Source organism: Xyrauchen texanus, chromosome 39, assembly GCF_025860055.1.
Source record: "Xyrauchen texanus isolate HMW12.3.18 chromosome 39, RBS_HiC_50CHRs, whole genome shotgun sequence".
Lineage (NCBI taxonomy): Eukaryota > Metazoa > Chordata > Actinopteri > Cypriniformes > Catostomidae > Xyrauchen > Xyrauchen texanus.
Window position 1 is genome coordinate 37,285,407 of NC_068314.1, and position 15,976 is coordinate 37,301,382.

At 41.1% G+C, this 15,976-nt stretch overlaps 1 protein-coding gene and 1 pseudogene across 12 annotated transcripts in view; one reads left to right on the forward strand and one right to left on the reverse strand.

Annotated features, from left to right (window-relative positions):
- LOC127632324 (thrombospondin type-1 domain-containing protein 7B-like) overlaps positions 1-6,294 on the forward strand; it is a 69,794-nt pseudogene extending 63,500 nt beyond the window's left edge.
- LOC127632340 (neurexophilin-2-like) overlaps positions 1-15,976 on the reverse strand; it is a 248,107-nt gene that overhangs the window by 171,206 nt on the left and 60,925 nt on the right. The window lies entirely within an intron of this gene.

Below are 15,976 nucleotides of genomic sequence, written 5' to 3' on the forward strand. Positions count from 1 at the left end.
TTTGGCAAATAGTTTTATCTTGTTATAAATATAAACGTTACAAAATTTGTTAGATTTATCTGATAAAAGTACATTTATCATGCTTAAATTAGTTTTTTATGTTTTTTACTGCAAAGCAGAGTGTGTGAGTGGAGCGGCATGATTTTGCCTGGAGCGAGGGGCGGGTTTATACAAATCGAAGCGTCATTGTTTTCTCTCCACTAACGCTCCATCACAAGCATAACACCTGTTAATGGACCTCAATGCAATAATTCACCAGGTGTTAAGCAGTGTTAAACACTACTGCATGAAGGAAAGCTTGAATATCTGATATAACCAGAAAGAATGTAATTTTAAATCTAGCAGCACTTGGTAATATTCGACCTCTAGCGCGAAGGTTACTTTCACTTGCTGTTTTCACGCTCCTATTATTGAGTTAACTACATGCTCGTGTCTCGCCTCTTTATTCTAACGTCAACTGGCATATAGTGAATATTAATAACGGGACGGCGAAGAAGAAGAGTGGGGAGGTGATTGACACGATCAAATGTTTATTGTGAAATCCTAAAAGACGTGTCCAAAAAACACGATGATTATACGTTCACATGTGGAGAGAAAATCTAACGGTCAGTAATACACACATATATATATATATATATAATCCCCTATTAAATATTTTTAATAATCATATCGTCATTCTAATCTAATGCATCTCAATCTGGACTGTAGACTATAATGTCCCGCATTAAATAGAACTGAACTAATCATGTTAACATCCTGTAGTTTGACTTTAATCGATTGTCATCTAAATATATTTTAGTGCCGTCGGCTAATTTATGCGTTATACATCTGCAGATGAAGAAACTCAGAAAATGCCAATAGAGGAAGATTTAAAAACTTAAATTAAATGCTAATATTTGTAAAAGTGAAGTCTGCATTAGACATTGTTTTGACAGTCGCATCTAATTTTGATTAAAAACAAATTGTCGAAAATTCTGAGAATTATTATTTTTTTTTTTTCGTTCAAAGAATTAATGCAATAATAGAATTTAAAAGGCAATAGTACACAGGCCTAATAATTATTTTTTATTTTATTTTTATTTATTTTTTGCTGATTAATTAAATTTAATGTTTTGTTTTTATTCTGGTAATTTATGTAATATTTTTGATTTGGTCATTTATATTTGTAATTTAATGGATTTTATTTTAGTTTTTTGTTTTTGCATTAGCAATTGATTTAATTGATGAAAGCCAGAGAATGCTGCCGATATGTGTCAAAAGTAAGCTATAAAATGATTTAATTTCGCCTTGGGTAATTTTAGTGTTCTAATAAAGCACATTGCAGCTTTTCTTCTAGTATTGTGTATTTATTTTTCATTTAATACATCTTCTGCATGGAAGGTTGTGATATTAAAAAGCATACTGAAATAACTTTACAGTGGAGAGGTAGTGAGGCGCTAATTCTGTCATGGAGCGAACACGGAGCGGGGATTCTCTAATCCAGGAGCGTGGAGCGGGAAATGGACAACCCGGAGTGGAGCTGGAGCGATTAAAGAATGAGCGCGGACGGGAAATTGTTGCCGCTCCACTCACAAACTCTGCTGCAAAACAAGAGACACATATTTATCCCAATAAAGACTCGGAGTTGTCATGACAACGGCACAGCAGTTCTGGTGCCGCATTTCATTAACACAGAACCCAATTCTGAAACCCAAACTTGCCCCGGACTGCAACACCACTGCCGCGCAATCACTGATCTAGTTTTGCAATGTTTTCTTCTTATTTCTAGTTGGGCCCTTCACGTGGAAAGCTCACTGCCCCCTGTGAGGTGGGCTGTCCTGTCAACTGCCTGCTCACGCCGTGGTCCACCTGGTCAGAATGCTCACGCACCTGTGGAAGCCAAAGTACGACCTGACAATCGTTTCAGAAGTCCTTGAAAAATCTGGTCAAATTCATCAAGCAGTTTTTGACATGTTCTGTAAAAATGTATCAAGTGTTTGTGCATTTTCCAGGTCACATGACACGGTCCAGGGTTGTTGTGCAGTCTGCAGGAGAGGGAGGACGCCCCTGTCCGTCACAGCTTTCCCAGGCACGCCCCTGTCCCGTCAGGCCCTGCTACAGCTGGAGGCTGGGCGACTGGAGCTCATGCAGGGTGGAGGTAATGTCCCGAATTTACATGCATGTATATAACTGAAGAGTCACAGAGATTAAAGTCAGATTGAACTCATAACATGACCTCATTCACTGTTGTCTGGGAGCTGTATTTAATGCTGACCATATGTAATCGGACCTGTGAGACTGATGCCAGGTGCAAACAGAGTCTCTCTCTCTCTGTCTCTCCAGGGTGCCGACTGTGGTGAGAGTGTAAGTCGGAGGGAAATGTCCTGTATGGTGCACTGGGGTTCTCTCCCAGGTCCTCCTCAGCCTCTTCCTGTCCAGGAAAAATGGTGTTTGGGGAGTCCGCAGAGTAAAGTCAACGAGACTGAGTTACGACAGCCCTGTACGGTGCCCTGTCCAGGTGTGCGCCTCACGTTTAGTCTAAGATGATGATGATATTTATGTTCATGTCATTTTGGTTCACCTGTGATGAATCAAGCCGTTTCTGTCTTATACGTCAGGCGAATGTCACCTGACCCCGTGGTCTCCGTGGAGTTCCTGTCAGCTGCTGTGTTTGGATGGGCGGAGCTTCGAGACGTGGGGTCGACAGGCGCGCTCTAGAGCAGTAGTAACACAGGTCCCAGAGAACCAGGACACCTGTCCCAGCCAGGTGTATGAGACACGCCCATGCCAAGGTCTGTGGGATGCCACGCGCTCAGTGCCAACCCTCCAGAAGCACAGGCTATGATCAGAATAGCATAATAAGACAAACAGGATGTTGTTGAGCCACTAAACTAAACAAATGCACTTTAGTGTTTTAATGCCTGTTTCTCCAGGAGGGGCGTGTCTAAGTTACAAATGGATGAGCGACGTATGGAGGCAGAACCACAGACTGGTGTGGTGCCAGCGCTCTGATGGTGTCAACGTCACAGGTGCACACGTGAATGAGATATACAGACATGCATTAGTGCAAACGGATGAATCCTCAGAATAGTGTCATGAGAAAGCAACTTGATTTTGGTTTTACCGACACATTGTTTCTCTTCATAGGAGGATGCGTTGCCCAAAACCGGCCCTCTGTTGTACGACAGTGTCACCCTCCTTGCGCTAAACCCTTCTCTTACTGCACACAGGTAACCTTCACACAACATCGTGGCAACATGTGACCCAAATCCTCATTGGGAGAAAGTCCTGAAGAACATGACTGAGTCATATTTCATCCAAAAATCTGAATAAATCAGAAATCACATTTTGCATTAAGAAAATTTGGCCTTTTTTTTTTAGGATGTATTTTTTATTTTTTTGCATTGACTATTTTTATTTCATTTAAATCCCCAATTCGCTTTATTTGATGCTTTATTGTGTCTATCCATTCAAAACATATTTCATTCACTCATTATATTGTACATGCCGTGTGTGTTCTCTTCAGTACACACAATATTTTATGTGTGTGTTATTTATTTTCTCCCACCACACATGCATATATTTAGCATATATGTTTTTAAATAAATAAGTACATGCATATATACGTAAGTTAAGCAATTTAACTGTTCACATTCCCATCTCCTACTTATTCTTTAATTTCATTTATTCATTAATTTCATATGTCACATTGAATATGAACTTCATCCAATCTTTTGAAACATGGGCTTTCAATGTCTTCTTTAAGTGCTTTATAAGATTATAAACAATACGACTCATCTCTATTAAGAACAGAACATGTTCCCAAGATGTTTCGTGCTTTTATTTTGTTGGATATATTGAATATTTGGTCTATTTACTGCACCCCAATTCTCATTATTGTTATGCATCCAGACATTTTATTTTTATGATTTTCATGTTTTAAATATTTTTTTTTATTACTTATTTATATTTATTTATTATTGATAATGATTTTATTAATTTTATTTTATATTATTTGTTTTGATTTATTTATTTATTATTATTAATAAATATTATATTTATTTTATATTATTAGTTTTTTACTTGCATTTGTTATTATTAATAATAATCATTATATTTATATTATTTGTTTTTGTTTTATTTATTATTATTAATGATTTTATTTATTTTATATGATTTATTTTTATTATTATTATTAATAATTATTATATTTATATTTATTGTATATTATTTGTTTTATTTTATTATTAATTATTAACAAATATGTAATCATTATTATATTATATTTATTTTATATGATTATTTTTTTATTATTTATTATTATATTTATTTTATTTTATATAATTTGTTTTATTTAATTTTTATTTATTTTTTCCCATTGGTGTTTTTCATTAGATTCTCATTATTTTAATACTGCCTGGACATTATTAGACTTTTTTCCTTTTTTCTTTTTTTTCATAAATTAATGTATAATAATATTTTACCATTACAGTGAAGAGAAAAATATATATTTTTATTTATTTATTTAGCTTTTTGTTTTTTGCAAGTTTGTGTGTGTGTATGTATGTATGTATATGTATATATATATATATATATATATATATATATATATATATATATATGCACACTTGCAAAAAAAACAAAAAGCTAAATAAATAAATACAAATGTATTTATAATTTAACTGTTGCAACACTGTTAAACATGGCATATTAAATATACTGCACAGTACAGAGATTGGTATGTTTAATTATTTTGTAAACCAACAATTCAATTATAAAAATGTTTTTTTCTGCATTTCTTAATGGTTAAAAATGATAATAGTCCTCTCTCTGTCAGAGTGGAGTGTGTGGATGTGAGAAGGGGTTCACAGAGGTCATGACCTCTCATGGTATCCTGGACTACTGTACCAGATCTCCAGGTTTGGACCATAAGAAGGCAGACGTGAAGACCAGAGCTGGGTGTCCCAGACCAGAACGCGCTCAGAACCAGAACCAGCCAAAGCACTGGACGCTGCAGCCTCTTGGAGCAGGTACTGAAACACACAGACGGATTTCAGTTTCCTCTTCGTCTGTACATCTCAGTTTTTACGAGAAGGTGCTTCATTGAATATAGTCACTTATATTTCCATCATAAACAAAAATAACAATAATCATTTGTTAGTAGTGACAAAATACCAGCAGTGACTCAATCAGAACTGAAGTGAACAACACACATGATCACCTGAAAGAGACAGCTGACTCTAAAATAAAAATGATATCATTATTTACTCACGCTCATGTTGTTCTGAACCTGTATGACTTGAGATGTGTGGCAGAATGTGCACGCTCTGTCCCATAAAATACATTTTATTTGGCGTATGCTGTCAAGCGCAAAAGTAAGTAGTCCATACAACTCATGCACTATATTCCAAGCCTTCTGAAGACATGAGATAGTTATACGTGAAGAACAGGCCGAAATGTACATCTTTATTCACTGAAAATCTTCCCTTCTGCCATAGCTCTCAAATCACATTTGCGCTTCCACTTATTCAAACTTGACGCGGTTACACGGCACGTGACAAGTAATAACTTTGCCATTATCGACGTCAAACGTGGTGTGATGCGTCAGCGTGCGCCACGTCTGAATATACGTGGATGCAAATGAGGGTGAGTCAATGATTTCGGGAGAACTAACTCTTTAAATGACATTGCTCGGATGGGAAGAGAACTGAAGGTGTCATTCTGAGAAATGCTGTAGATGCTCGTCTCTTGATTTTGATTGACAGATGGGCGTGTGAGGCTGTGGGTGTACGGGCTGATGGCGGCCGGCTTCATCTTGATTCTCCTCCTCATCGTCATGAGCTTCTTACTGTGGTGAGGATTCAGTCGTCTCTAAATGAATCACTCACTGGCAGATGTTTCTGAGACATCATGGACAGCAGCTGTTGTAGTCATTAAATGGTTTTATTCTGCCCTCTAGTGTTGTCAGTTCAAACTACAACTTGTTTTATCAATGTTTACATTTGCATGAAAGTGTGAGGGAAAAACTTGGCTTGAGCACGTGTGTGTGTGTGTGTGTGTGTGTGTGTGTTTCAGCAAAACATCACAGGACAGTCGCAGCAGGTCTCCGCAGAAAGCACTGACTCTGGCATATGACGGGGACATGGACATGTGAACTCTGCCTCATGCACAATTAAAACAGACGCCTGGCAACCTTCAGCTGCAGCATGAATGTTTACAGCACACAAACTGACCGAGACAAAGAGCCGGAGACGCTGTTAACCAGAAAGACTGAACACGACTCTTGAGGAGCTGCACACTGGTGGACTGTCATATGACCGAAATATGACCTAACAGTGTGTCTGTGTCTGTGTCTGTGTGTGTGTGTGTGTGTGTGAGTGTGTGTGTGTGTGTGTGTGTGTGTGTGTGTGTGTGTGTGTGAGAGAGAGTGAGAGAGAGTGTGTGTGAGAGAGAGGTGTGTGTGTGTGTGTGTGTGTGTGTGTGTGAGAGAGAGAGAGTGAGAGAGTGTGTGTGTGTGTGTGTGTGTGAGTGTGTGTGTGTGTGTGTGTGTGTGTGTGTGTGAGAGAGAGCGAGAGAGAGTGAGAGTGTGTGTGTGTGTGTGTGTGTGTGTGTGTGTGAAAGAGAGAGTGTATGTGTGTGTGTGTGTGTGTGTGTGAGAGAGAGCGAGAGAGAGTGTGTGTGAGAATGTGTGTGAGACAGAGAGTGAGAGAGAGAGAGTGTGTGTGTGATAGATTGTGGGTGTGAAAGAGAGTGAGAGAGAGAGAGTGTGTGTGTGAGAGATTGTGGGTGTGAAAGAGAGAGTGTGTGTGTGTGTGTGTGTGTGAGAGAGAGTGAGAGAGAGAGTGTGTGAGAATGTGTGTGAGAGAGAGCGAGAGAGAGAGAGTGTGTGTGATAGATGTGGGTGTGAGAGAGAGAGAGAGAGTGTGTGTGTGTGTGTGAGAGAGTGTGTGTGTGTGTGTGTGTGAGAGAGAGAGAGTGAGTGTGTGTCTCTGTGTGCGCACGAGTGTCTCTGTGTGTGTGTGCGTGCGTGTGTGTGTGTGTTAATACAGTTATATGTTAATTGATGGGGAAACTGTATGTTAATGATCGCTTAAAAGGGAAGTTTTGGTTATGCACTACATTAGCGCCAACTTAAGTGCCATATTTATGTATTTGTTTATGTTCCAAAACTTTTCCATGGAGCCCCTTAAAGGACACAATAGTAACCAAGCTATGTGAAGTAAACCTTAGTAACCACAAGATTAACCATGGTTAGTATAATGGTTGCTATATGCACTCAAAACTTATTTCAGCCCATTTTAAACATTTACACACTTTAATTTCATAACAAAGTTCTATTAAATTGAATTGTGTCATTTTTAACTAAATTTAATTTGAATTTTGATGCTACAGTATTACATTAGTAAAACCACGGATAATAGAGCACAATGCTAACCTATAAACCTTTAGAGACAGACCGACTGTGAGCCACCAGCTTGTTCATCGATGGTATATGTTTCCTTTAACAGCAGAATTCATGGTAAACAACTACATTACCCATGATCCCATTCAGCTGCCCATTCGTCTTGCCAAAATGCCTCCTGGTCATGGCAAGTCTTTGAGATCTCCCCAGAGTGGCTCGATGATATTAATGTCAGGAGACTGTGATGGCCTCTCCAGAACCTTCTTTCTGCTGAAACCACTGGAGGGTCAACTTGGCCTTGTGTTTAGGGTTATTGTCGTGCGGGAAATCCAAGATCGTCCCATATGCAGCTTTAGTGCAGAAGAATCCAAATTGTCTGCCAGTATTTTCTGATAACATGCGATGAACATGTTCATCTTGCCATCAATTTTCACAAGATTCCCCCTGTGCATTTAGAGCTCCCCGTGGCTCAGTGCTACAAACTCATTGACTATTAATACACAGACACTAATTGCTGTTTAAAAAGCCACAGGTGTGGGAAATGAACCTTTAATTGACATTCAAACCTGTGTGTGTCACCTTGTGTGTCTGTAACAAGGCCAAACATTCAAGGGGGGTGTAAACTTTTGATCAGGGCCATTTGGGTGATTTCTGTTATCATTGTGATTTAAAAGGAGCCCAACAACTATGTGATCATTAATGGGTTCATACGATCACTATCCTTAAATAAAACACTGATTTGCTTGATCAGTCATATTTTCAAAATCAATGGCAAAATTTCACCATTTCTGTGTTTGGGTTTGTGCCAATAAAACATGGTTACTTCAATGAAAGCACAGAACCATTTATCCTCCGTGTCCTGTAAGGGGCTCTGAATTTTCCCTGTTTCAGTCCTGTAGGTGTTAATAATGATCAGCCCTGAAGTGTTAATAACGCATGTACTCCCTTAATCCTGCGTGCATCGGTCGTTTCGGAGATGAAAGAGTTTCTCGCGCTCTTTTGGAATGTATAAGCTCTGAATGTTTTTTATCAGTGTCTTTCTAAATCAGCCTCAGAGAGGACAGAGTCTGTGTTTGATTGAAATAAACAGCGTTTGATTCTCTCCAGTCATGTAGCCGTGTTTTAATAGCCTCATTTTGGTATAATCGCATCTTCAGTGGCTACCTGATCCTGGCTACTGTATGTTCTCAATGTAACATACTGCTTATTTTAATTACTGCATGCAAGATAACGGAAGTATGCTACATTTTTGTCACATGCCCCCTCGCCATGTTTATGTTTACATTTATGCATTTGGCAGATGCTTTTATATCAGCCATATCACCCTGCAGGTCTTGACTGGTCACCCACTAAAGTACCTTGATGGGAGGCCTCCAGGGGAAAACCAAGGTTGCTGCTGGAAGTGGTATTAGGGAGGCCAGCAGGGGGTGCTCACCCTACGGTCTGTGTGGGTCCTAATGCCCCAGTATAGTGACGGGGACCCTAAACTGTAAAAAGGCACCGTCCTTCGGATGAGACGTTAAACCGAGGTCCTGACTCTCTGTGGTCATTAAAAAATCCCAATGTCAATCCCAAATTCCCCCCACTGGCCCCTATCTATCATGACCTTGTATTAATCTCCATCCCTGAATTGGCTACATCACTCTACTCTCTCCTCCCCACCAATAGCTGGTGTGTGGTGGGCGTTCTGGCACAGTATGGCTGCGGTCGCATCATCATCCCTATGCTATGTAAAGCGCTTTGAGTGCCTAGAAAAGCGCTATATAAATGTAAGGAATTATTATTGTTATTATTATTTTATCCAAAGCGACTTACAGTGCCCTTATTACAGGGACAATCCCCCCGGAGCAACCTGGAGTTAAGTGTCTTACTCAAGGACACAATGGTGGTGGCTGTGGGGATCAAACCAGCAACCTTCTGATTACCAGTGATGTGCTTTAGCCCACTACGCCACCGCCACTCACCATGTGTAATTCAGTAATTGGGCTTTTGCCAGTCCAATCAAAGAAAGGGATGTTAAAAATCACAGCTGATATTATTATTTTCCAGTGACTATTGGAACAGCTCTTTTACATTTTCTTGAGTGTGTTGTGTAGCACTCATTTAACTGTGGGCTACCAAGCATTTCTAGACTTACAGTATTCCCATGACATCACTAGGGGCGGCTGTGGCACAGGTGGTAGAGCGGGTCGGCCGCTAATTGCAGAGTTGTTGGTTTGATTCCCGGCCCACATGACTCCACATTTTTAAGTGTCCTTGGGCAAGACACTGAACCCCAAGTTGCTCCCATTGGCAGGCTAGCACCTTGCATGCAGCTCTGCCGCCATTGGTGTGTGAATGTGTGAATGGCTGAATGAGTCGCAGTATAAGACGCTTTGAATACCGCTAGGGTTAAAAAGGCACTATATAAGTGCAGACCACTTACCAGTTGAATTGTCCCACAATTACCTTTCAAACATGTTGCCAGCTGTGGTAAACACTCAAGGGTGTGTAAACTTTTGATCAGGGCCATTTGGGTGATTTCTCTTATCATTATGATTTAAAAAGTGATGGGTAAACCATGGTATTTTTATATATTACATGTTACTGTAACATGCACAATTGTGCTTTTTTTGTTCTTTAGGCACACAAGAACCGACTCAAAAGAGTGAATCATTCATGAATCGAGCATGGCTAGTTCTGATTCTAAACAGCCGACGTAAATTTTTTTAAATATTTTAGCCAGTCAAACTGTCTTTATGGACTAGCGACTTGCTGAGTAACAATAACCAACATGCTTGCTTAGTAACTGCCACTTATGTTACAAACAAAAAACATTTGGGGCAATTGTTTGGCCCTAGCAAAGTCAAGTATCTTACATTATAGGATATATAAGCGCTGCGTAGTTCTAGCGGGAAGACTAGCAGCTGTACATCATCGCACCATTAGCGGGGTAACCCCTAACTAATCACATGTAAGCCATTGCTTTTTAAGTCTGCTCTTTATAAACCTCCTCCACCCCAGCACCACCTGTTGAGTCCCGTCCTGCACGGGGGTAGGCTCCTCGCCCCCGCCTCCTATCTCCGGCAGGATATGTTGGTTCAGAGTACAACTTCTTCAGACTTATGCCAAAAGAGACATCACATTTCTGTTTTAGATTCATCAAATAAATGTCATCTTAAATCTCACTCAAACCTGCGAGTCTTCTTGATAGACACTGAATCTCAAGTTGCTCTCCATAGCAGGCTAGCGCCTTGCATGCAGCTCTGCTGTCATTTGTGTGTGTGTGTGTGTGTGTGTGTGTGTGTGTGTGATTGTGAGTGTGTGTGATTGTGAGTGTGTGTGTGTGTGTGTGTGTGTGTGTGTGTGTGTGTGTGTGTGTGTGTGTGTGTGTGTGTGTGTGTGAATGGGTGAATGAGTCACAGTGTAAAGGACTTTGGAAGCGCTAAGGTTAAAATAGGTGCAAACCATTTACCATATGCAGCATAAAGAGTAGTATGGTAGTATCTGGTTTGCTCCTTTACATTCCTCTCTGTCTCATTCTGAAACTGTCCCGCTGTCATTTCAGATCAGCATCAATGCACTGAGATAACTTCTATTGGCCAAGCACAGACTGGCATATGATCCCCATGAACTGTGATTAGCAACAGCAGATGAGATCACAGGGGTTACAAAGCTGTATGTATACACACTGACCAGCAGGTGACAGCACAACACAATCAGGTTGGGTAGATATCAACAATGCCTCTTGCGATGAAGGAACATAAAGGAAGAGAAACCTGAGAAAGAAAGACAGATCAAGGGAGCTATTCGAGCTGCTCTTTTCCATATAGTGGCAGTGAGGGGATTTTTAGGCTACTGCTACTGAAACTGCCGTTTTTAGGTTGACCAGTGAATTACTGATGGCGTAAGACGCTTGAGAGTGCTTCATTGTTGCTTGATTTAACTGCAGCGTTTGATACAGTTGATCATTCAGTTTTAATTGATACATTGGAGAGATGGGTGGGAATATCTGGGGTGGCAGATGGCAGTTTGTTAGAGACGAGATGTCTTCCTCTACAATAATTAATGATGGTGTCCCACAAGGATCAGTGTTAGGGTCAATGTTGTTTTCACTATACGTTTTTCTGCTTGGTTGAATCCCAGTGATCTGACTTATTTAAATGGTCTTCAAGCTTGTATAGCAGATATAAAATAAAATTGGTTGGCATGTAATTTTCATCAGTTAAATGCTGATAAAATAGAGGTTCTTATAATCGGTCTGGATTAAAAAAAATTACAAAAATTCAGATTGAGTCAGCGCTTAGTCAGGTGGTCAAGTGAGAAATTTGGGTGCTATTTTGACACAAATTAATGTATTTAATTATTTAGTTTAGATAAATGTTGGTTTGCAGCAATAGCACACAGCCATAAGATGTCTTTAATTTTATATTCATCATCAGTAAACAGATGTTCATCAGACTGTGTGTGTGTGTGTGTGTGTGTGTGTGTGTGTGTGTGTGTGTGTGTGTGTGTGTGTGTGTGTGTGTGTGTGCACGCGTGTGTGTGTTGGTGAGAAACATCAATATTTAAGTAATTTTTTTACTACAAATCTCCACTTTTACTTTCATTTCCAAATTTTTTTGATTTTTGGCGATTGGCATTTTTCATGCATATCACCACATACTAGTCAAGGCTGGTCAAAGGAGATTTATAGTAAAACATTTTTTATTTTATTTAATCTGTTTCTTACCCACACCTATCATATCGCTTCTGAAGACATGGATTAAACCACTGGAGTTGTATGGATTAATTTTATGCTATCTTTATGTGCTTTTTGGAGCTTCAAAGTGCGCGTTTGTGTGTGTGCGCATGTGTGTGTGAGTCATCATTGGGGGGTCTTGTTGGTTCATCAATTGGCAGAGAGTAGTCCAGGTATGCAGCGGGAAAGGTGCTCAAAGTCTGTAACACTGGTTTCAAGGATCTGTCAAACAGTCACCTTGACTGGATCAGTTGCTCTTATACATGCTTTTATTGTATCTCGCCTAGATTACTATAATGCCCTGTTTTCAACTTTAAATCAACGCACATTAGCACGACTACAATCAGTGCATTATGATGCAGCCGGACTTTTGACACAGACTATGTCTTTAAATATTAGCACTCCAGTTTTAGCTTCGTTGCATTGGCTACCATTGGCACTCACTTTAGGGTTGATTTTAAGATTTGATTAATTACATATAAAGCATTACATGGTTTGGCACCAGAATATTTAGCCTTACGAAACAGTTAGACTTCTTAGATCATCTTGTCATGAACTTTTGGCTGTTTCAAGATCCAGATACAAAACTAAAGGTAATGGAGCGTTTGTAGTGAACGCCCCCCGATTATGGAACAGCTTTTCCTGTGATATTAGATCTGCTGAATATGTGTCTGTTTTTAAGTCTCATTTGTATATTCTTGCATTTACTACTATGTGAATATGTTGAGTTTTACTGAGTGTGTTTTGATTTTATGTTTTTTTGATGCACTTTGTGCTCCGTTGCTAAAAGGTGCTATACAAATAAAGTTATTATTATTATTGCTTTCGAGAAGCAAAAAGGACACAAAAAAGCATCATAAATGTACCATAAACATGCATAGTCTATACAATTTGTTTGCTACATTACAAGTCTTCTAATGACTTACTACAGCTTTGTGTTGGAACAGATCGTCATTTTTGTAGCCTCATTCGGGCTTCTGCATATTTACACTTGGCACCTCAAGTCACATGGTCAGGTTTGATGCAGTGCTGCCAAATGCCTCGTTACAGATTGCAATGCATCAGGTTTGAATATATGCAAGTGTGACGCTCCTGTTCTACCCGCTCCATACGGGACTGGAACCGGCATCTCCGGCATGGGAGGAGGGTGCGCTAACAAGGAGGCTAAAGGCTACAGCCTCTAGCATCAGTCACTAGTGCACCTCTTGAGGTCAGGACAGTGAGGTTTATACACATTGCCACGGTTACACTCACCTCCCTAATCCTCACTCCCATCCGGGTCACGGCACCACTGTGACGCTCCTGTTCTACCCACTCCGTACAGGACTGGAACCGGCATTTCCGGCATGGGGAGGTGGGTGCGCTAACAAGGAGGCTAAAGGCTACAGTCGCTAGAGCCAGTCGCTAGTGCACCTCTTGAGGTCAGGAGTGAGGTTTATACACATTGCCACCGTTACTCTCACCCCCCTAAACCTCACTCCCATCCGGGTCATGGCACCACTGAGACGCTTCGTACAGGACTGGAACCGGCGTCTCCGGCATGGGAGGTGGGTGTGCTAACAAGGAGGCTAAAGGCTACAGCCCCTAGCATCAGTCGCTAGTGCACATCTTGAGGTCAGGAGAGTGAGGTTTATACACATTGCCACCATTACACTCACCCCCCCTAAACCTCACTCCCACCCGGGTCACGGCACTATTGTGACGCTCCTGTTCTACCCGTTCCGTACGGGACTGGAACCGGCATCGGAGGCATGGGAGGCGGGTGCGCTAACAAGGAGGCTAAAGGCTACAGCCCCTAGCATCAGTCGCTAGTGCACCTCTCGAGGTCAGGAGAGTGAGGTTTATACACATTGCCACCGCTACACAAGCATATTTTAAATTTAGCGCGAACGATTCTTTTCAAGGTTTATCTTGAAAAGAAACGGTTGCTAGTCTCTTGAGGGTGAGCCCAAAGGGCAGAAACGTTCAATATGTTTAGCATCTGCATGCACAAATGGACTACAGAAAATTAAATCAGAAAATGTGATTGATTTGAAAAGTTGTTGATGGAGCGTGAGGCGATTGAATGAGCTTGCTTTGCATCAGGTCACTGATGAGGCTCTCCTCCAGACCCCGGTTTTGAAATTGGATTTATTGATTTATGAGTGGAGGTAAAAGACTTTAAACTCTCAAAGGAAAATATTGTAGGTTATTTGGACCGTGAATTATTTTCTGTCTCGCTAAATTCAGCCAGAGATGATCAAATTACCCATTTTAGCCAAATGGGCGTCCCACAGCAGCAGTCTTTTTTGCATCAAAATGTATTTTGTCTCTCACAATCCGGTTACTGGTGAAGGGCGACATGCCCGTTTTTGAGACTTTCCGACATCAGAACTCCCGAGGCCTTTATTTTTGGAGGCATGTGCTTGTTTTAGAGTGTTTGCAGCAGGATGTTGTAAGAAATTCATTATTGTTATTTACTATTCAGGTCAAACAGAGGAGCTTCATTGCGCTCCTCTATCAGTGCAGAAGTGCATTAGTGAGCTCTCGTGCTCGCTCCTGTCTCAGTGTGCTTTATCAGATGAGATAAGGATGAGTGTTGAGGTTCTAATACGGTTCCTGCCCAGCAGGATTCTGCTCACGTGCACCGAGAACAACAAACACATACATCACTGCTGCATGCCACGATAACACCAACACTGCATTTTTAGCCGTCAAGACACCAGATTACTGATAGCACTTGAGTATTTGGACCCAAAAATGAAAATTCTCTTTATTTTCTCACCCTCATGTCATCCTAGATGTGTGAGAACACAAAGAGAACTTGATTATATTGTGTGAAGTCTTAGTTAAATTCAACACAGTCATAAATAGTGATTTGATTGCATTGATATGAAACGATCAAAGTGATTCGGACTTCTGACGGAGAGTGTTCACTAAACATGATCCATCCATCTTCAACCGCTTATCTGAAGTCGGGTCGCGGGGGCAGCTGGGCATTCCCAGGCCAGTGTGGAGATGTAATCTCTCCACCTAGTCCTGGGTCTTCCCCGAGGCCTCCTCCCAGCTGGACGTGCCTGAAACGCCTCCCTAGGGAGGCGCCCAGGGGGCATCCTTACCAGATGCCCAAACCACCTCAACTGACTCCTTTCGACGCAAAGGAGCAGCGGCTCTACTCCGAGCTCCTCACGGATGACTGAGCTCCTCACCCTATCTCTAAGGGAGAAGCCCGCCACCCTTCTGAGGAAGCCCATTTCGGCCGCTTGTACTCGTGACCTAGTTCTTTCGGTCATGACCCAGCCTTCATGACCATAGGTGAGGGTAGGAACGAAAATTGACCGGTAGATCGAGAGCTTTGCCTTCCGGCTCAGCTCTCTTTTCGTGACAACGGTGCGATAGAGTGAGTGCAATACCGCCCCCGCTGCCCCGATTCTCCGGCCAACCTCCCGCTCCATTGTCCCCTCACTCGTGAACAAGACCCCGAGGTACTTGACCACCTTCACTTGGGGCAATACCTCCTTCCCTACCCGGAGTACGCACTCCATCGGTTACCTCAGACTGCTTTCTCAATTTACTTAAATAAACTGAGTTCATCCAACACAATTCTTCAGCTTTATTTCTCAATTTTGTTTCACTGTGTACAATCCAACCATGTTTACTTAATCCAGTCGTGTTGGGATTATGAGAAAAGATTTGTTGCATCAAAGTGTTTCTGAAACGGGACAGGGGAGTTACATTTCCCAGCATGCTTTGCATGAGCACGTTTTGAAATGAAGTGTTATTTGATGCATTTCTACACTGTTAGTGTTTAATGTTCTGTTATGTTGGGTTTAGAGAAGTCTCTGGCATGATGGAGGTTTTTCGGAGGTCATCAGTGTGGACTGAAGGATCGTCAG